The 21,047-nt window shown below is 40.9% G+C and overlaps 1 long non-coding RNA gene across 1 annotated transcript in view; it reads left to right on the top strand.

The window, feature by feature from the left end:
- The window catches only part of LOC132239777 (uncharacterized), a 30,597-nt gene extending 10,116 nt beyond the window's left edge, over positions 1-20,481 (top strand). Inside the window, exons 2-3 of the long non-coding RNA XR_009454148.1 lie at positions 12,480-12,542; positions 20,127-20,481. This is a non-coding gene — a long non-coding RNA (uncharacterized LOC132239777). The remainder of the gene's footprint in view (positions 1-12,479; positions 12,543-20,126) is intronic.
- Positions 20,482-21,047: the final 566 nt, after the last annotated feature.

The raw sequence follows: 21,047 nt of genomic DNA, 5'->3' as shown, positions 1-21,047 counted from the left end.
ACGCAGAAACGCCCTCTTTCTCCATCATGTGTGGTCCTCATGTTGAGAGAGCCTGGTGTGCTTTGGCTGCGCACAGATGTTTAAAGGCAGGTGTTGTTGTTGTTGTTTTCAGAGGCGAGATATTCTCAGATTGACTTAACCAATCCCATATTTAATCTGAGTTTTCCTTCAAAATGCTTTCAATTTCTTTTTTCAGTATAATCTTCTTCAGGCTGAGAGCTGTTTTTTCCTCCAGCCATGGGATTCTGTTTCAGAACATCCTATTAGTATCTTTTTTTTAAAAAAAATATGATTAGAAGCTCATTAATCTTTTTTTAAATATATTTTATTGATTTTTTTTTTTTTTTTTTTTTTTTTTTTTTTTTACACAGAGAGGAAGGGAGAGAGATAGAGAGTTAGAAACATCGATGGGAGAGAAACATCGATCAGCCGCCTCCTGCACATCTCCTACTGGGGATGTGCCCGCAACCCAGGTACATGCCCTTGACCGGAATTGAACCTGGGACCTTTCAGTCCGCAGGCCAATGCTGTATCCATTGAGCCAAACGGTTTCGGCCTATTAGTATCTTGTAGTGTCTATGAGTGAGGTGGGTCACAGTGGGTGCTCTTAAGGGGACACCACCAACTTCTTGTGGGCATACAGTAGTGTTTTATCCATGTCATGATTATGAATAGAAATTGAGGCTGGAGCACTGCTCTGTCCTATTAGTGCTAGATTGCAGACCCACCCAATGGCCCTGCAGACCAGGTGCTCTGTGACTCTGGTCTGCTGGTTGCATCTGTGACCAGTGGAAACGAGAGTACAAGTATATTACTTTTGTATTTTGCAATATGCTTTGTGTGTGTTTTAGTAACAGTAATATAATATTCAGAAAAAAATTGAGCCCTGACTGGTTTGGCTCAGTGGATAGAGTGTCGGCCTATGGACTCAAGGGTCCCAGGTTCAATTCTGGTCAAGGGCATGTACCTTGGTTGTGGGCACATACCCAGTAGGGCGTGTGCAGGAGGCAACTGATCGATGTTTCTCTCTCATTGATGTTTCTAACTCTCTATCCTTCTCCCTTCCTCTCTGTAAAAAATCAATAAAATATATTTTTTTAAAAAAAAAGAAAAGAAAAAATTGAGGTCCGTTTTGTTCCTCTCCTCAATTGCCTCCCTCTACTTTTCTCCCAGGAGATAACTCTTATAGTGTCTTTGGGTAAATGATTCTGTTTATTATATAAAAATATAATAAATAGAACCTATTCTATTTATTATATAATTTAAAAAATTAAATAATTTAATTTAAATATGCATCTATTCTGCATATTTTCAATAGATAGTGTTTTTTAAATTTAAAATAATTTGTATCATGCTGTTTAAATATGTCTGCAATCTGTTTTTTCCCTCCTAATGGTATGTTTTTGTGATCTATATTAATAATGTTAATTTACATAGAGCAGCCGTGGGCAAACTACGGCCCGCAGGCCGGATCCGGCCCGTTTGAAATGAATAAAACTAAAAAAAAAAAAAAGACCGTACCCTTTTATGTAATGATGTTTACTTTGAATTTATATTAGTTCACACAAGTACTCCATCCATGCTTTTGTTCCGGTCCAGTTTAAGAACCCATTGTGGCCCTCAAGTCAAAAAGTTTGCCCACCCCTGACATAGAGACTTAGTTCATTTTTTAAAACTGCTCCTTTAATGACCTTGGGGATATAATGTCCTTTATTTTTCATCCCCCCTCTAATGGATTTTAGATTGTTCCCAACTTTGTGTAGCTGTCTCCTGTGCACATATTTGCAAGCTTCTCCAGAAGAGGACTTTCAAGGTCATGAGGAACATAAATTTTTAGTTTTATTGTATTGTGCATTGATATCAAAATAGTTGCATTTATTTTCACTCCATACAATTTCATATTTTCTGCATCTATTCTGCATATTTTCAGGTTAAGCATTTTGTAGATAATCAGAGGGATATAAGGTGGTATCTACTTTAACTTGTACTCCTCTAAGTATAGTGAGGAGCATATTTTTGTGAATTTTGTTTCCCTTTTCTCTTCATATTTTTGCCCATTTTTAAATAAGTTGGGGCTTTGTTTTATTGCTTAGTAATATTAACTCTTGTAGTTTAGATACTTAATACATATTACAAATATCTTCTCATCTGTGGCTTGTTTTTAAATCAAAATTTAAAGTTAAGCATTAATTTTGGTGTCATTTAAAATTTATAAGCAGCCCTAGCCTGTTTGGCCCAGGAGATGGAGCGTTGGCCTGCGGACTGAAGGGTCCCGGGTTTAATTCCAGTCAAGGGTACATGCCTGGGTTGCAGGGTCGATCCCCATCAGGGGGCAGCCGATCAATGATTCTCTCTCATCATTGATGTTTCTATCTCTCTCTTCCACTCTGAAATCAATAAAAAAAATTTTTTAATTATAAGCAAATTTATAAACCTTGCCATTTATGTTGCATGTGCTTTCTGCCTTGTTTTAAGAAATTCTGCTGAACTCAAGGTCATGAAGATAATCTGTATATTTCCTTCTATTAGTAAAAGTTTGCTTCATATATTTTGGGCTTTATCCTTTCTATTACATTTGTAAAGAGAGTATTAGGTAAAGATCTCATTTTATTTACTTACATATAGGAAACCATTTTTTTCAATACTGTAAATTTTACAATGGAAATAACTTTCTGATTATATAAACAATTCATGATCATTATTAAAATTCAAGCAATTATTTAAAATATGAAGAAATATATTTAAAGTCCCTGAAACCCTACTGCTCTTAGATAGTCACCACTGATGTATTTTTTAAAATATATTTTTATTATTTTTTATTTGTAAGGCTTTTTTAAAAAATCCTCACCCAAGGATATTTTTCCATTGATTTTTAGAGAGAATGTAAGAGAGAGGGAAAGACAGAAAGAAATATAAGTCTGAGAGAAACACATCAATTGCTTGCCTCCTGCATGCGCCCTGACCAGGGCTGGGGTCAGGGAGGAGCTTGCAATTGAGGTATGTGCCCTTGACCGAAATCGAACCAGGGATCCTTTGGTCCGCAGGCCGATGCTCTATCTGCTGAGCCAAACTGGCTAGGGCTAAATATATTTTTATTAATTTCAAAGAGGAAGAGAGAGGGAGAGAGAGAGAAAAACATCAATGATAAGGGAGAATCATTGATCAGTTGCCTCCCGCACGCCCCACACTGGGGATCGAGCCCACAACCTGGGCATGTGCCCTGACTGGGAATTGAACCGTGACTTCCTGGTTCATAGGTTGACACTCAACCACTGAGCCGTGCCTGCTGGGCACCACTGATATTTTTAACATCATTTATTGATAGTCTGTCCTTTCCCCACTTGTTTGTAATATCACTTCTTTAATACAAGGAGAGGACTTATCTAGCATTCAGACAAACTTAGAGAATTAATATTAAATCTGGACATAATTTATAGAATTTGAAGCATCAGCTTAAAGGATTTTCAAGATAGAGTACATCATGTGACTGCCTGATTTCATCCAGCAGTAATGAATAGGCAAATAGAATAAAATGGAGCATTATGTGAGAAGTAAGGATCCCCCAGGAATGGCAGTTCTTCTATGATTTGGGAAATATGAAAACTAGGAACTGCAAGCTTATGAGACTGAGGCACGGCTCTCTGAGGTTCACATCCAGCATGCCAGGTTCATCTTGCAAATGTTTTCAAATGAGGACAATTAGTATTTCCTCTTGAATTTTGGCACAGAAGCGTGCAAGGAAAAACAGAACCAATTCCTAGAAAAGCATTGTCTAACTTCAATAGAACATGAATACAGTAGTCCTTCTCATCCTCAGTTTAGCTTCCTGTGGTTTGTTGCTCACAGAGAACTGTGGTTTGAAAATAAATGGGAAATTCCACAATTCATAAGCTTAAATTATGTGCCATTCTGAGTACTGTGATAAAATTGTGCGAGTCTCAGGCAGGCCAGGACGTGACTCATCCCAACATCCTTCATCTCCATGCTGTGTACACTCCTCCCTGTTACTCACTTAGTAGCCAACTTGGTTATCAGATGGACTGTAGCTGTATCACAGAGCTTATGTTCAAGGAACCCTTATTTTACTTAGTAGTGGTTCAAAGTGCAAGAGTAGTGAAGCTGCCAATGCCAGAGAAGCTGTAAAATACTTCCTTTAAGTGGAAAGGTGAGTACAGTACAATAAAATGTTTTGAGAGACAGACAACATTCATATAACTTTTATTATTGTATTGTCATGATGGTTCTATTTTATTATTAGTTATTATTGTCAATTTCTTATTGTGCTTAATTTATAAGTGATACTTTAGCATAAATATGTACATGTAGGAAAAAACACTTTACACGGGGTTTGGTACTATCTGCGGTTTCATGCATCCACAGAGGGTTTTGGGACATCTCCTCTGTGGATAAGGGGAGACTCCTGTACCTGTATCACTCTATTTTTGAGGTTCATTTATCATATTTTTTACCACCGAGAAATAGGCGATCATATCTCTCCTCTGTACACACTAATACTCTCCCTTCATTATCTTAATACTTGCTGTTCTTCACAAAATTCGTATATAAATTCCTCCCTGGGTACATTCAGTATATATTTGATTTGTGAATTAAAAATATCATTGATTACACACATAGGCCATGTTTATCAACATACAGGATAAAAAGACTCCTGTTTTCTGCCCTTACCTGATGTGAAATGAACACTGATGAAGTTACTCAGCTTGTATGTAGACATTCTAACGAAACATAGGGCAGGGTTTTTTACAAAAGTATTCAGTCATTGCTCATTTCTGTTCCAAGGTTGTTTAAAATGTACTAAACGATAAGAATATTCAGTGTAGAGTTCAGTTATAAGTTGCAGCACTATAGGAAGAGATTTGGAAGAGCTACATAAGGATTAAGTCCCTGACCCCAAATTAGGGAGTTTAAAAAATAAGTTACTTCCCTTATTATTTTGCCTTGTCTCAGTTCTCATCTTCCCCTTTTGCCACAATCTAAAACCAAATTGACAGAAAACAACAACCGGCTGTTAGTGGGACCGTATTCTTAGTTGCCTTATGAGTTTGTGTAGACTCAGGTGAATCAGAATAACTCCTTTTCAAGGCACGTGCAATTTAGTCAGACACTGGCACGCCCAGGTTCTCCTTGACGATGGGCTACTTTACTGCTCAGGGAGCACTTACTGCTCAATTCAGAATTAACCCCGGCTGCTAAACTGCCCCCCTGGTCTAACCCTGCAGATTTGGAAAGCTGTTTCCTTTGAGGACAGTCCTAAAGAGAAAAGAGGAAATTGCCTGTATGTGTGTTTCTGAGACAACTTCGAGGGGTTTTTAGCGGGCAAAAAATTTCCAGTATGTGGTTTTTTTGTTTCATCTGAAAGACACTGTGGTTTTCAACTAGCTTGGTGCAGTTACTACAGTCATTTTACCTGACCTCTTTTTTTAAAACAGGCTTAAGGCAAGGCTGAGCTCAAATTTTCATGAAAGCCACTCTGCCATCTAAGCAGAACTAACACTGTTAGAAGAGCATGCAAATTGTAATTTCAAAAAGTCCATAAGCCAGCAGTTTCTTTTAACCACAGTGGCTTCTTCCTCCTGCTCATTCTGCTGAAACAGCAGCATGGGTGTACACTGCGAGGCTTTAGCTTTCTGCTCTAATTTGCTGTTCTTCTGATGAGAATTGTGCATTTGGGAACGTTTTGTTTCGTGTTAAGCATTGTACATCCAGCTGGATTTTAAGTTTCTAAAGCTATGAACCCCTCCTTTCTTTACCCATCTTTTCTCTTCCATAGGATTCGATATGGCATTCTATTGTGGGTGCTTGATTACTGTATGCTGAATGAATGTGTGGTTGAATAAATGACCAACTGAACAAATATTTACAGTTCCATTTCCCAAACTAAACAGTGCAAACTGGATGGGATCCATTTCTCTCTTTAATCTCTCCCCCATTCCCAAATTCCTGTTGACGTTTAGGTTCAGATTGATTTAGCTATGACTTTACTTCCTTGTATTTCACTCTGAGAGGAGGGTCTACAGCAATGCACAAACAGAAAGGTGAGAATTAGAACCCTACAGAAGGAGACAGGAGGTCAAGTTCACAGTCCCATCATGGTTTAGATTAGATTATGTAGATGAATGCATGCAGCAGGGTATATATGTATGTATGTATATGTATACACAATATGTATTATAGCCCTAACCAGTTTGGCTCAGTGGATAGAGCATCGGCCTATGGACTGAAGGGTCCCAGGTTCGATTTCAGTCAAGGACATGTACCTTGGTTGCAGGCACATCCCCAGTTGGGGGGGTGTAGGAGCCAGCTGATCGATGTTTCTCTCTCATCGATGTTTCTGTCTATCCCTCTCCCTTCCCCTCTGTAAAAAAAATCAATAAAATATATTTAAAAATATGTATTATATATTCAATTACCTATTTATGCAATTATTTATATATTTCTATGTATTATATAACATGCACATGTATGATATGTATTAGGTATATGCATGTGTATATATGTGTGTTTTTGTGTTTCTATGTGTGTGTGCATATATCTTTTTTAAAAAATTTGCACCAAAGTTACTCTTTTTTTTGTAATCCTCACCCAAGGACATACTTAGAGAAAGAAAGGGAGAGAAAGAGAGAGAGAAACATTGATCAGCTACTCCCCCACCTCAACCCCCACCCCCCAAGTAAGGCCCCCCCCTCCAACCTTTTGGTGCATAGAATGAAGCTCAACTGAATCACTCCGGCCAGGCTGCACCAAAGTTATCTTAAGATAACTATCTTTGTTTAGAATAATACCTCGATTATCCACTTGTAGATGGAAAGTAAGGCCCTGGGCCAAGGATAGAAAATACAAGGAAGTAAAGTCATAGCTAAATCAATCTGAACCGTCAATAGGAGTTTGGGAATGGGGGCACAACAGTCAAGAGAGTAGAAGGGGGAGAGATTAAAGAGAGAAATGGAATTCCAAAAGGCTCTGCTTGGGAAAGTTGTTGGGGGAAATCAAAGCAGAGGCTGAATTCTATGTCTGGGTTGGCCAGAACAGAACAAAAGTCAGAAGTAGGAGTGGACCCCAAGAGGGATGTGAGTTCAGCAAGACCAGAATTTTGGAACCAGAACTAAAGACAAGTCTGTAAATTCTCAACAATTAATAAGCAAATCTGGGGAGATCATTAGGCTTCTCACAGAGATTGGGGAAAAGGCTCAAGCAAATTTTAATTGAATCTTAAAAGGTGCTGCTACCTCAACTATGCCTCTGGGTTCCTTAAAACCAGGTTTAGGATTGAGAAACTCTCTCTTCCACAAATCACTCTCATGTATGATCTTCTTAAATCCCAGAGTTACAAAACAAACAAACAAACAAAGCAAGAAAATAAACAAATAACTGACCCAATAACCTCTTTCAGGGGTTAATAATAGACATCTGAACTGGGGAGACCAAGTTAGAAACTTTAGTCCTGATTCCGATGCCAAATCTGAGCAGGTGCAACGCTCTGCACAGAAGGTCCCTGATTCAGGCCTGTGTCCTCCAGGCCTCACCTTAGCACTGTGGGGAGATAGAACACCCGTGGGGCAAACTGAAAATACATCAAGTTAGGCGAAATGTTCACAGCCTGCTATGAACCCCAGGGCTATATTAGTTAATATATGAAAACACCAATTAATTTTGTCCTTGTAGGATACAGATGGTTATTGTTCCGGTTTTACAAATAAGAGGACGGTGGGCGGCATAAGCTTGCTCAGCACCAGCAGAGCCGTATTCTGCTGGAGGAATTATGATTTCCCGGGTTGGGGTGGGTTCACTGGGCACCATTGTCCTTCTCTACAAAGAGTTTATTGTAAAATGTGTACAATAGCACTTTTAGGAAGAGTTCAATGTCTATTTCTATCTGGGTGAAAATGTGGGTGAATCTATATGAGTGGTGGTGGAGTCCGCTGGCAGAAGGAAGAAGGGAATGAACACTTGCTGTGCTTTTTTGTTTGTTTGTTTTATTAATAATCGTCACCCAAGGATATTTTTCCATTGATTTTTAGAGTGGAAGGGAAGGAGGGGGACATTGATGTGAGAGAGACACATCAATTGGTTGCCTCCCGCACACCCCAGACAGGGCTGGGGATTGAGCCTGCAATGGAGGTACCTGCCCTTGACCGGAATCAAACCCGGGACCCTTTAGTCCCTTGGCCGAAGCTGTATCCACTGAGCAAAACGGTTAAGGCTGCGGATTTTTGTGTTTGTTTTTGTGTGTGTGTGTGTTTTAAAAATATTTTTTATTGATTTCAGAGAGGAAAGGAGAGGGAGAGATAGAAACATCAATGATGAGAGAGAATCATCCATCGGCTGCCACCTGTTCCCAGACTACAGTAGGCACCTCTGAGCTGACCCCACTGTGAATCCTTACTCCATTCACTCTCATCAAAACTGCTGATGTCATTTTTTAGAAACATAAAGATTCCATATATTCTCTACTTATCAGTGGCTTACCACTGTTGTTAGGATAAAACCCAAAATTCTTAATATGGACAACAAGGTCCCAATGCTGGGGCCCCTGCCTGCCTCTCTGTCCCCAGCTTCTACCACCTCCCTTTGCTCACTCTACTGGGGCCACGGGAGCTCCAGTTCCTCCAACAAGTAGAGCATTTTCCTACCTCAGGGCCCCTGTATAGCACAGTCCTTCTTGGAACATTTCCTCCAATCTTCCCTGGTAAATCCGGACTCACTCAGCTTAAATAATGCTTCTTGAGAGAAACTTCCTGACACACCCCTCCCTCTAAATTATGCCTTACTCTGTAATTGACTCTCATATAGCCTTTACATTGGTCTTACAGTGGAATTAGTGATTGTGTGTGTTTGTGTGTGTGCTGATTTTGTCAGTGTCTGTGTGCCCTGCTAGACTTCAGACTCCATGTGGGCCGGGAGCCTGTCTGCGCTCACCTCTGTGCATGCAGCACCTGATACAAGTCCCTGGCACTCAACATGCTTATCAGTTGAATGAACACATGCTATATACCTCAGGGAGTTGCAGTTTGAAAGGTGATGACGGACAATGTGACAAATCAATATGACATCAAGATTCAGCATCATTAGGACCTATACAATCTACCCCACAGGTGTCGGGAAGGGCCCAATCACCACTGGGTGTGAGCATGCTGGGGACACACAGCCTGTTCTGAATCATTCCTGTGCCTCCCCTGGCTCACTCCCACGTAGGTGAAGAAAAAGCCAGAAGGAGCATCCAATACTTTAAATGTCTGCTAAAAAGACTTCCTCATCCATGTGTAGGGAACATTTGTGGGCTCAGTTTTCAAGCACACAAAAATGAAAAACAAATAGCCTGAACTCAGAATCAGGGGGCCCTAACCGGTTTGGCTCAGTGGATAGAGCGTCAGCCTGTGGACTCAAGGGTCCCAGGTTCGATTCCGGTCAAGGGAGTGTGCAGGAGGCAGCTGATCGATGTTTCTAATTCTCCATCTTTCTCCCTTCCTCTCTGTAAAAAAATCAATAAAATATATTTTTTTTAAAAAAAAGAATCATGGGGTTTGTCCTTTCCTGGCTCTGGAACTCATTAGATGTATGACCTTATGTAGAAATTTTTTTCTTAGAACCTTGATATGCCCCCCCCCCCCCCGTATGTAACACACCTATTACAAGTATAAAATGAGCTAATGTAAGCGGGTTACTGTGCAGCTTGAAGCATGGTAAAATATTCAATATACTGATTTTTCTGTTTTTAACAACTAGAAGTGCTACTACCAATTGTCTTACTAGTTGTTTTGCAATAATGATAATGAACAACTTGATATTCTTTCCACTTTAAGAAGGATAGTTAATTATTGATAAGAATACAGTGGAAATGACCTCAATTAAGAAATATTATTTCTAAAACCAGCAATTCACAGCCAAAGTTAACATACATGGCACTTAAATTGTGTGAGCATTCAACTAATCTGTTAGTAATAACTTTCCAAATGATGCCATAATAAAGTTCATGTTTTCCCTCATCATTACATATTATTTTTATAACAAAACATCTTTATTTTCCTCTTTGTAAAAGTAATATGGACTCACAAAAATTCAAATGATATACAAATACAAGTAGCAAGAGACAATCATTCGTAAATATATTTTCTTTGCCTAAGTTAAAAAATTATTCAAATAAGTGAGAGTTGTAAGTAAGTGTAAATAAGTCTTATGAACAGGCATCATTTGATGAAAATTTAAAAAGTCTCTCACACATATGATTATTTCAAAAGACTCTTTCCATATTGCAAAAAGCATACATTTTTGTTTATGATACATTTTCAACCTACCAGTTATTAGTTCTTTCAGGAGAAATGGCTTTCCCATGTGTATTTGAGAATACCGTTACCATTTTTTTTCAGTTAAACGATAAAAACTAAAATGTCCATTAAATATTTCTGGCAACTTTATTATATGTAGGATAATTTAGAGAGATAGACATTGTTAACAATGGGAAATGACACAGTGACCCATAATGTTTCTTAAATGTTACATGGAAGAGGCAAGAAGTAAGAACTTAATGGCATATGATAAATTTTCAGATTATTAATAAGTGCAGACATTATGATGGCTTCCTCTTTACACAGCAGCAGTTCATCAGTACTGCCACAAGAAATAGCCAAGAATATTACTAATTGTAAATGGTAGTCTGTCAGCAAGAATAAAGCTAAATTCCTGGGATGGGCCAAGAGGAGGCAGGAACATGCCAGGAGCAGTGGGTAAACTTTCAGGCTAAATTCACGTGAATTCTTGGGTAGCCCTGGGTTTAGAAATTCTGTAGCATAGATCAACCTACCAGTCAGTAAATATGGCTAAGGAAGGGGCTACTCCTGTTCTATGTCGCCATCTAGTGGACAACGATATCCATGCTCTTTGGTGCATTTTGCTTCAGAGAGAGACTTGCCCTGGTTAGCAAGTGAGCTGATGAATACTATTTGAGACTCGGAAGATGAATTAATCTTTGAGTTTTAGTTTTATTTGGACTTTAAAATGTCTACTTAGTGAAGCCAATCTGGTATTTCATCATCTTTAATCAGCCTGTAGGGAAAAAAGCATCATTTATAAAAGCGGCATCTCTTCCTCGGTTCAAGAATTAAGAATGCATGAGGATGTTAATATTTCCACTGTGTTGCCATCAATAATTCATTTTAAAAATCTCTCTCTCTTTTTGTCCCTCCTCTGTCTCTTCCTACCTACGTCACATGTCTTCCATACCACCTTTACTGTACTATTTAATTTAAAGCAAAAAAAAAAAAAATTCAAAGTCCCTTGCAATGAATGTAATTCAAACACGTATGTGGAGGCTGACATCAATACAGTGGATCATGACTATCTTGAAAAAGAAAGGATCTGTTTCACATTTTTGAGGAGTCTTTATAGTGTTTCCCACTGCAGGATCCCACTAATGGGAGATTTCTAAAATAGAGGCACAGGCGCTCCTTCTGGTTGCCAGGGGCCAGGGGGAGAAGTCGGGAGATGTTCAATGGGTGCAGAGTTTCAGTCATATAAGATGAATAAGTTTTAGAGACCCACTGAACCACATTGTGTCCATAGTTAACAACACTGTATTGTAAACTTAAAATGTTGTTAAGAGGGTAGATCTCATGTTAGGTATTCTTACCACAGTAATAAAAATAAAGGATCGTTAAGGGAGACTATGAACACCAACTAAGACTAGACTAGAAACTAAAATGTCCGAGTGCTTCTCGAGTGTGTAGCGAGGATTTTCCTGTGAAACTTCTGTTACACGTGTGCGCATTCGTGTGAACTAAGACGTGATGTAAAGGGCTTTTCATTCCGTGGATCGGGTTCAAAAGAGTTAAAAAGCCTCTGCTCTATTGTTCTAAAAATAAATCTAACTAAAGCTAAAAATCTATGTTGTATTTCAAATGAATTAGATTTCCTTGTAAGTAAGCCCTCTCATGCTTCTTTGTTTATTAAAAAAGGCAATTTAAGATGCCCCGAGGCAGTGAATGGGATAGCATCAGAGCTGCATAAATGGGGACTCTGTGTTTGCCAGCCCAGTCTAGTATTTTCTCTTTGATGTAAGGATAAGGTAGGACTGACCCGGGAGCTTTATCGGAATACGACACAGCCTTTGGAGCAGGACAAACCTGGTTTTGAATCTCGATACAGAAACTTCTAGCTGTTATGTTAGCCTTTCTGAGTCCCAGCAGCCTAATCAGAAGTGAAGCTAATAACTCTTACTGCATGGTGTCGTTGTGAGAAACAAATGGGTAAGTAGGTGATGTGCCCACCACATGGAAGGTGTGCAATCTAAGTAGCTATTAGAAACTGCAAGAGTCACCCATTCACGGACACCATTTTAAATAGTTCTTGTCTTGCTGCATTGCCATAGATTTCTCATTCTTGGAATTGCAAGTCTCCCTAAAGCAATTTAAAACCTATGCACTAGCTCAAACCCCAATATGGATTTTTTTTTCCTTCTTCTTCAGGGCAGTCGAGTGAGAGCCTTAACTCTGCACTCTCTTATTCTGTTGATGACTGTTTCATTTATGGTAAGTCTCTGGAAGTGTTCTTCTTGCTTCGTTAATGCCTTCTATATTTTACAGAGAACCTGGCTCTCTTATGGTTTTTCCTCCTCAAGGTGGGTTGCCATTCTGGGGGACTTACTAACAGGAAAATTGTGTTTTGTGTGAGCAGAGCAGGTCCCAGCAGAAGAGTGACATATAAATGGACATACAACATTGCATTAGTTTCAGATGTATACCATAATTACTCGATATTTTTATCTTGCTAAATGATCACCACAATAAGTCTAGTTTGCATCCATCACCACACATAGTAATACTTTTTTTACTTGTAATGAGGACTTTAAAGATTTACTTTCTTAGCAACTTTCAAATATGCAATACAGCATTATTGACTATAGTGATCATGCTATACCGTCTATCCCCAGGACTGATTTATGTTATAACTGTTTGTAACTTTTGACCACCTTCACCTATTACTCCTCTCCCCCAGCTACCACCTCTAGCAACCTCCAATCTGTTCTTTGTATCTGTGTTCAACTGCATTTTGCACCCTTTCCCTTCAGTTTGGTCTCTCCTCAGTCCCTTTCTGCTTCTTCCTTCTTCCCTCCCCAACCTGCTGCATGCAGTCTTATCCCAGAGGAAACCAAACTGACAAACTGATGCTAAAAGTAGCATCTATCTTGCCTCCTTAAGGGGGAGTCCTGATGAGGAAAAAAGAAAACAAATGTAGGCCTGGTTGGGTGGCTCAGTTAGTTGGAGCATCGTCTAGTACACCAAAAGGTTGTGGGCTCAGTTCCCAGTCAGGGCAAATACCTAGGTTGCAGGTTTGATTCTCAGTAGGGCATGTGCAGGAGGCAACCAAGCGATGTTTCTCTTTTACATCGATGTCTCTCCTCTGTCTCTCCCTTCCTCTCTCTCTTTCTCTCTCATCAATGAAAAATGTATCCTCAGGTAAGGATTGAAAAAAGAAAGAAAGTGAGGAGAAACCAAGATGGTAGCATAGGTAAACACCGGAGATTGCTGCCTCGCACAACCACTTCAAAAATACAACTAAAAGACAGAACGGACATCACCCAGAACCACAGGAAGGCTGGCTGAGTGGAAATTCTACAACTAGAAGGAAAGAGAAAAGCATACTGAGACTCAGAGGATGCGCAGTGCGGAAGTAAAATACTAAGGTGGGGAGGTACATGCGGAGCGGGCTGGCAGCTGAGGGCGCGGTTGTCGTTTTCAATTGGGAGGGAGTCTCAGGCTCTGAGCTCCAGTTCTGGGCGAGTCTCTAGGTACCCAGACTCATACGGGAGAAGCGGGACTATCTGGCAGCAGTCGGAACTCGAGGGCAGCTTTCTCTACGAGGGGCTTGCAGCGATTACTGGGACATTGAGAAGCAAAGCCTCTGAGGGCAGGACTGAGAGCAGCCATAACTGCTATCCCCGCCCTGTTGATCCCGTGGGACCTGCCCCGCCCAAACCCTGCAGGGAGGCTTTTGCTGGATAGCCTCAGGCAAAGGCTAGATTAGCACCTCCCTAGAGATCCAGGAGGCAATGTACCCAGAGGTCAGAGTGGGACCATCCAGTTTACAGCTTCGTGGAACAATAAGGGACACACTCAGGGGGCAGACTCAGTGAGCACCAAAGCCCCATTGAAGTAAGTCTTGCCCCAGAGGGGTGTCTCCAGCACAGAAGTTCTCCCACTGCAGACACAGCTGATTCTCACAGCCAATTGGCCTGGAGGCCAATTCCTCCCAGTGATACCTACAACAATCAAGGCTTAACTACAACAAGACTGTGCACAAAGCCCACAAGGGGGTGCACCAAGAGTGTCCTCCTCATGTAATTGGGGAGGCTGAACCACTGGGCCCTAGAGGACACTTAGCACAGAAAACCACTTTATCAACACAGGGAAGCATAAAATATGCGGAGACAAAGAAAAAGGACACAAATGACAGAAATGGAGGAAAGCAAACTACTGGATATAAAGTTCAAAACCACACTTTTAAGGTCTTTCAATAATTTTCTAGAAACTGCTGATAAACTTAATGAGATCTACAAGAAATCTAATGAGACCCTCGATGTTGTGATAAAGAACCAACTAGAAATTAAGCATACCCTGACTGAAATAAAGAATATTATACAGACTCCCAACAGCAGACTAGAGGATTGCAAGAATCAAGTCAACGATTTGAAATATGAAGAAGCAAAAAATACCCAACCAGAAAAGCAAAATGAAAAAAGAATCCAAAAATACGAAGATAGTGTAAGGAGCCTCTGGGACAGCTTCAAGCATACCAACATCAGAATTATAGGGATGCCAGAAGATGAGAGAGAGCAAGATATTGAAAACCTATTTGAAGACATAATGACAGAAAACTTCCCCCACCTGGTGAAAGAAATAGACTTACAGGTCCAGGAAGCGCAGAGAACCCCAAACAAAAGGAATCCAAAGAGGACCACACCAAGACACATCATAATTAAAATGCCAAGAGCAAAAGACAAAGAGAGAATCTTAAAAGCAGCAAGAGAAACTAACTCAGTTACCTACAAGGGAGTACCCATACGAATGTCAGCTGATTTCTCAACAGAAACTTTGCAGGCCAGAAGGGAGTGGCAAGAAATATTCAGAGTGATGAATGCCAAGAACCTACAACCAAGATTACTTTATCCAGCAAAGCTATCATTCAGAATTGAAGGTCAGATAAAGAGCTTCACAGATAAGGAAAAGCTAAAGGAGTTCATCACCACCAAACCAGTATTATATGAAATGCTGAAAGGTATCCTTTAAGAAGAGGAAGAAGAAGAAAAAGGTAAAGATACAAATTTTGAACAACAAATACACATCTATCAACAAGTGAATCTGAAAATCAAGTGAATAATCTGATGAACAGAATGAACCGGTGATCATAATAGAATCAGGGAAATAGAAAGGGAATGGACTGACTATTCTTGGGGGGGAAGGAGTGTGGGGGATGCAGGAAGAGATGACAAAATCATGCACCTATGGATGAGGACAGTGGGTGGGGAGTGAGGGCGGAGGGTGGGGTGGGAACTGGGTGGAGGGGAGTTATGGGGGGGGGGAAAAGAGGAACAAATGTAATAATCTGAACAGTAAAGATTTAATAAAAAAATAAAAAAAAAATAAAATGCTCTAAAATATAGATTGTGAGTGGAAAAAAAAAAAAGAAAGTGAATGTATAAACTGTAAGAACAATGAGGATTGTACCAATGTCAGATTAAAAAATTTTTATTTTAGGGCCGCCAGTGAAATACCACTACTCTGATCGTTTTTTCACTGACCCGGTGAGGCGGGGGGGGGGGGGGAGGGGGAGGGGTGAGGGGCAGGGTGGGAGCCCCGAGGGGCTCTGGCTTCTGGCGCCAAGTGCCCAGCGGCCAAGAAAAAAAAATTTATTTTAGAGAGGGAGGAAAAGTGGGAGAGAGTGGGAGAGAGAAACATCTATCTGAGAGAGGCACATAGATCCATTGCCTCCCGTAGGGGTTTGAACCCACAACCTAGGTATGTGCCTTGGCTGGGAATCAAACCCGCCTCCCATGGCCAATGCTCTAACCAATTGAGCTACAATGGCCAGGGATATCATGTGTTGTTTTTGTATTATTCAACCGCTCCCCATAATGTTAGGGAAGCAGTAATGTGGTGAGACTGCCTGGGCCTGCCTCTTACCAGCTGTGTGAATTTGGGCAAGTTAACCAACACATTGAAGCCTTGATTTCCTCATCTCTAAATTGGGTAAAACAGTACCTTCCATTCACAGGGTTCTTTAAAAATGTAAACACAACGCACACAGATACCTTTAAACAGCTCCTAGCAATAGTAAATGATTGCTAGGAACTGAATGTTTTTGTCCCCAAAATTTATATACTGAAGCCCAATGTGATTGTATTTGGAGGTGGGGCCTGTAGGAGGTGATTAAGTCAGGAGAGGGGAGCCCTCATGAATGGGGATTAGTGCCCTTTTGAGAAGAGATATGAGGTTGCTCTCTCTCTGTCTCTAAGGACACAGCGAGAAGGCAGCTATCTGCAAACCAGAAAGAGGGTCCTCATCAAACACAGACCTGCCAGCACCTTGATCTTGGATTTCTAGCCTCCAGAACTTTAACAATCAATATTTGTTGTTGAAGCTAACAAATATTAGTCTGAACTGACTGATCAATAAACACCAATAGTTGTTATTCCCAGATTTTGTGCTTTCAAAGCACCAGAAAGGGAGTTCTTAAGTTAAAGTTAATGTTTTCCTTAAGTTAAAGTTAAAATTTCATATTCTATAAAACCTGTGCATTAAAGAAACCATCAACAAAACAACAAGAAAGCCCACTGCATGGGAGAACATATTTGCCAATGTTATCTCAGATAAGGGTTTAATCTCTAACATTTACAGGGAACTCATTCAACTTAACAAAAGGAAGATAAACAACCCAATTAAAAAATGGGCAATGGACCTAAATAGATACTTTTTGAAAGAAGACATACAGAAGGCCAAGAGACATATGAAAACATGCTCAAAGTCACTAATCATCCGAGAGATGCAAATCAAAATGACAATGAGGTACCATCTCACACCTGGCTATCATCAACAAATCAACAAACAACAACTGCTGGTGAGGATGCAGAGAAAAAGGAACCCTCGTGCACTGCTGGTGGGAATGCAGACTGGTGCAGCCACTGTGGAGAACAGTATGGAGTTTCCTCAAAACACTAAAAATGGAACTCCCATTTGACCCAGTGATCCTACTTCTAGGAATATATCCCAAGAAACTAGAAACACCAACCAGAAAGGATATATGCACCCCTATGTTCATAGCAGCATAATTCACCATAGCTAAGATCTGGAAACAGCCTAAGTGCCCATCAGTAGTTGAGTGGATTAGAAAACTGTGGTACAGCTTATCTACACAATACTACACTGCAGTAAAAAGGAAGGAACTCCTACCATTCGCAACAGTGTGGATGGACCTGGAGAGCATTATGCTAAGCAAAATAAGCCAGTCAGAGAAAGATAAATATCACATGATCTCACTCATTTGTGGAATATAATGAACAACATAAACTGATGAACAAAAACAGATTCAGAGACAGAGAAGCATCGATCAGACCGTCAAACCTCAGAGAGAAGGTAGGGGAGGGTGGGGGTAAGGAGGAGAGATCAACCAAAGGACTTGTATGCATGCATATAAGCATAAGCAATGGACATGACACTAGGGGGTGGGTGAGGGCACGAGCAGGGAGGATGGGGGGACAATGGGGGTTAAGGACACATATGTAATACCTTAATCAATAAAGAAAAAAACACCTGTGCATTGTGGAGGAAATGGGAGAAAAGCCAGAAATTTTGGGCAGAGGAGTCTTCTTGACACTCTAAAATCGTACCATGTGGAAAGAGCCTTAAGTGCCCATCAGCAGATGAATGGATTAGGAAACTGTGGTACATCTACACAATGGAATACTATGCTGCTGTAAAAAAGAAGGAATTCTTACCATTTGCAACAGCATGGATGGAACTGGAGAGCATTATGCTAAGTGAAATGAGCCAGTCAATGAAAGAAAAATACCACATGATCTCACTCATTTATGGATAATAAAGACCATTATAAACTGATGAACAAAAATAGATACAGAGGCAGAGCAGCATCGAACAGACTGTCAAACTACAGCGGGAAGGCTGGGGAGGGTTGCAGGGTGGGAGAGGGGGTAAGTGATCAACCAAAGGACTTGTATGCATGCATATAACCATAACCAATGGACACAAGACACTGGGGGGTAGGGGAGGCAGGGGGAATGTCAAGGGGGGGGGGGAAAAAGGAGACATATGTAATACTCTTTGTAATACTTTAAGCAATAAAACAAAATTAAAAAAAATAAAATCATACCATGTGAGCAACTATCCGGGCTTGATACTGCTCTGTACTGGAGTGGTAAATTTTCACATTTACTTGAAATTTGACTACAGAGTGGCCAATGTAATAAGTGGCTCCATGAATGGTTTATTATTCTGTCTTAGGTTAACAATCTTTTCAAACCACAGCGTCTGGTATTACTTTCTAACTTTCACGATACTTTCTGCTCCACAGTCAGATTTTCTCCCTTAGTTCCTGCCTTTAAAGTCATAGAAGGAGGGGAGAGATTAGGCACCAAAAGGACCTTGGTGATGAGGACATGAGGAGAAGAAAATAAGGGAGGGGAGGGGGGGGCGGAGAGTGGGAGAGAGAGCACAGTGCTGGAACAACCACTTCCCTCTCGTTTGCTTTAAAGGGAATGTTTGTCAATGGGTACTCTGTGTACCATTCATAGTGTATGAGGCGATTTTACTTGGTACACAGTTAAACATTTTAAAATTTCATAGTTTCGGTCAGCTCCCAAAAGACCATCAGAAAAACCTGTTGAGCAAGCAAAGCTGTTTATTAGGCTCACTGCAAAAAGAGCTCACCACCTTGACAATTTCAGTTATGTCTCAGAAAGAAAGTTCAAGGAAGAATATTTACAGCGTTTCGAGGTCTGGGCTCAAATGTTTGAAGTGGGTCTTTCAAGAACGGATTCGGGTTGGGCAGTTTATGACATAAAGGTTCAGTCCTCCCAACGGGGAAGATGTGTCATCCACAGATGAATAATCAGAGAGAGCCGAGGAAAGAGAGTGGGCTAGCAAGAGCTGGTCACCTGGGCTGGGGGCGGGGGGGGGGGGGGACATGGGAGCCCCTGGGTTTAGTGTCATCTCTGTTGTGCAAATGAGCTAAGGGCCAGAAAAATCCCCCAGGCTGGAAACTGACGTAGTGGTGGGTCTACTTGGGGTTTGAGCTTTCAAACAGAAAGTAGCAGCTGCTGTTGGAAGGTCCTATGCAAGGTAGATGGGTTCCCCAAGAGTAGCACCTGCCATTGTGGTCAGCAGGCTCCATGGCTCCAGATGCCAACGGAACAGTATAGTAAAGTGGGGGGGGGGGGCGGAGGGCAAGACTCATTTAAAGGCAAACCAGCCAGAAAGGTTTGGTGATGAATATATTGCACAAACTAAAAGGATAGAAAAAAAGACAAGAGCAGCTTCTGGTTGTCTAGAAACCAGAGCCATAGCAACTTTTGGCCTGGGCTTGTTACAGGGGAAGGAGAACAGGTGCCAGTCAATTCAGACCGGCGTTAGCTTGAATTCAAGAAGAGGAACCTTCTGGACCAGATAGAGAGGGTCCTATCAGAAAACCCAGAGACCAGGGGTGAATCCTGCAGGATTGACTGTCCTTAGGAGACAAAATATGCTTGGTCCTTGGTCCTTGGTCCTTGGTCCTGGTCAGAGGGATGATGGGTGGAAGGCAGCAGGTATGCGGAATCAGGCCCTGCGAGTTGCTGAGGATTTCACTGTTGTGCTCATCAGTGGTGCCACTTGCATGATCCTGGCACCTGCATCTGAGGGGCTTTACCACCATTCTACTGAATTAAGGGGTCCCTATTCCAGAGAAAAACCAGGGGCACTAGGAACGGAGCCTTTCTCCAGCTAATCCTATCACCTTTTCTCAAAGACAAGGACCAAATATTGCCACTGTTGTACAAGTCAGCAATCCCTGAAGTTTTCCGGGACAGCTGCAATTTCGCTCATTTCTTTGTTATTCCTTGTCAGCTTCCTGGACCAGTGTTGCATGGTTTACCACCAGCCTCCCCAGTCACCCTTATCATCAGCAGGTGACCTAAAGAATCAATCTCCATTCAAAACAACAACAACAGCAAAACGAAGCAAAAAGCAGACTGTGGCCTTACCAAAACCGGACACATCCAAGCAATAAAGTGGAAGACTAACCAAGATGTGGACATTAGAATGTTTACTGTTATTCTTTACAAAACAAACAATTACAAAGAAAAAATGTCAGCAAAATTATCCAGCAAGCAGAGGTCCCGGAATGCTTCCACAGACACTAGAGCAACCTCTTCAGTTTCAGCAGCCACTAGGTTTATATATTTTTTCCTGCTTTTATTTTTCCAAAAACATTTTTTATTGATTTCGGGGGGCGGGGGGGGGGGGGAGGAAGAGAGAGAGAGAAACATCAATAATGAGAAAGAATCATCTATTGGCTGCCTCCTACGCGCCCCCTACTGGGGATAGAGCCCACAATACAGGCATGTGCCCTGACTGGGAATTGAACCATGACCTCCTGGTTCATAGGTTGATGCTCAACCACTGAGCTATACCGGCTGGGCCTGGTTTTTACTGTTTTGGTGATATGAATTGAAAGAAGAAATATCATTACCACATGGGGAAACCCCCAACCAAATAAATATAAAATAGATAGTTAATGCTTTTCCCCTTCCATTGTTGTTCATTTTGGGATGCTGGTACTAAACTTCTAAATGTTGTGATTTAAAAAGAAGTTTTATGCCCTACTTGTTTGTTTCTAGGATGAGGGGAAGATAACTTTTTTTTTTTCTTTCTCATGTGACTCTTAAAAAAAAAAAAGTGCAGTGTGAAGTTCCTCAAACTTAAATCTTTACCCTTAAAGGAAAAAAAAAAGCACCTCAGATAAGGTGCTTACTCTCGCTGAGAATT

The sequence above is a fragment of the Myotis daubentonii genome, chromosome 8, assembly GCF_963259705.1.
Source record: "Myotis daubentonii chromosome 8, mMyoDau2.1, whole genome shotgun sequence".
In the NCBI taxonomy this organism is placed as follows: Eukaryota; Metazoa; Chordata; class Mammalia; order Chiroptera; family Vespertilionidae; genus Myotis; species Myotis daubentonii.
This window is presented reverse-complemented; position numbering and strand designations above follow the sequence as displayed.